Source organism: Dipodomys ordii, unplaced genomic scaffold (assembly GCF_000151885.1).
Source record: "Dipodomys ordii isolate 6190 unplaced genomic scaffold, Dord_2.0 Scaffold35, whole genome shotgun sequence".
Classification (NCBI taxonomy): domain Eukaryota; kingdom Metazoa; phylum Chordata; class Mammalia; order Rodentia; family Heteromyidae; genus Dipodomys; species Dipodomys ordii.
Window position 1 is genome coordinate 11122999 of NW_012267251.1, and position 1712 is coordinate 11124710.

The following is a 1712-nucleotide window of genomic DNA, read 5'->3' on the forward strand; positions in this document are numbered from 1 at the left end:
GCCTTGAGCTGAAGAGCTGAGGGACAGTGCCCAGGCCCAGAGTTCAAGCCCCATGACCGACCAAAAAAAAAAAAACTATCTGCACTACAAAACCCTAGGAGATGCCCCTGCAAGAGGACCTGGTTGGACACCAGGACACTAGCTTCCAAAGCTAGCCCGGTGTCAACCAGCTGTGTGATGTGGGAAAAGTCTTTTCCATGTTCTGGGCCTCTGAAGGAAGAGTTAACCAGATCATCCTTAAAGTCACCTCCGGCTATGAAGCAGAGAGGCTAAGCAGAAAGGGAGACCCGGAAGGGAGAGGGAGAAGGTGGAGTCCTGGTGGTCATGGGGAGAGTGGCTACAGGAGTGAGCAGAGAGAGAAGTCGAGAATGGGCTTTCTGAGTCACAAAACAAGTCAAACTTGAAAACCATCTCTGCACAGCCTCCCTGGGAGGCGTGCACACATACACGTACACATACACACCCCAGCTAGGGACCCTAGCTTTCCTAAATCGGTGGCATATTCACTTGGGGCCAGCAGAAAGATGAGGGTGGAGTCCTGGGTCCCTCAGTGGATGTCCCCTTTGCCCCAGAAAAAAGAGGAGGACTCGGGGATTTCTGGGTCAGTTGGAAAATTACAGAGCCAGCTGAGGGTGGACAGTGGTATTTTCCAGGCTTGAGAAAGAACACAGGGAGCAGGAGAGAGTTGTCCCACCTCAGAAAACTGAGGAGTCTTCTCTCTCTCCCTCCAGCACCCCATCTACCTTATGCCTTGAAACACAGGGAAGAGGAGTAGACTGAGCAGACAAGCAGGTGTGAGATCCCAGCCCCAGCCCAGCAGTGTGCCACTCCAACAGCTCCCCAGTGAAGACAACGTTCCTTTACCAGCCTTCTCAGGTGGATAGATGTGCTGCTCACTGTCAATCCCAGCACATAGAGGGCTAAGGCAAGCAGGGAAATCATGAATTTAAGGCAAGCTTGGCCTACACACACACCCACACCCACACACACACTTTGTCCTAGATGAATAAATAAACAAACAGGCCAACAGATGCATTATCCCTGTCCATTGTCCCTCAGGAAACCTCCCCTATTTTATCAATGTGACCTCCTCAGGTAGTAATAATAGTTAATCATTATAGATTGTACTATTGTTTCCATGCTTTCCCTGGAATTATCTCCTTGGATCCCTACAGCAAACTCTACAGAGAGGTACCATTTTTAGATAAAGAAATTGAAGTACTTTCCCAGTTGAGTCTCTTTTCTTCAACTATAACCAACATGGAAATCCAGCCACTCACTAGGCTCTGAAAATCAGGCAATCTTTGAGTGTGTGTGTGTGTGTGTGTGTGTGTGTGTGTGCACGCGCATGTGTGGGCACTGGTACTAGGACTTCAATTCAGGGCCTCGAACTCTCCTTAACTTTTTCCGCTGAAGGCTGGCACTCTACCACTTGACCACAGCTCTACTTCTAGCCACCAATTGAGAATAGCAATCTTCATCTAGCCTTGCCAGGAGCTTCAGAGACTAAGAGAAAAAAAGGCACAACCACATCCTAGCTAATACCCATACTGCTCCCTTCATAAAAGTCTGTGTCTGGGCTGGGAAGGTGGCTCAGTGGTAGAGCGCTTGCCTTGCATGCCTAAGGCCCTGGGTTTGATTCCTCAGCACCACATAAGCAAAAAGAAAAAAGCCAGAAGTGGCTCTGTGGCTCAAGTGGTAGAGCACTCGCC

General features: G+C 49.4%; 1 protein-coding gene across 1 annotated transcript in view; it reads right to left on the reverse strand.

Annotated features, from left to right (window-relative positions):
- Slc45a3 (solute carrier family 45, member 3) overlaps nt 1-541 on the reverse strand; it is a 37502-nt gene extending 36961 nt beyond the window's left edge. Inside the window, exon 1 of the mRNA XM_013017541.1 lies at nt 508-541. The gene's annotated coding sequence lies outside the window, so the exon portion shown is untranslated. The remainder of the gene's footprint in view (nt 1-507) is intronic.
- Nucleotides 542-1712: the final 1171 nt, after the last annotated feature.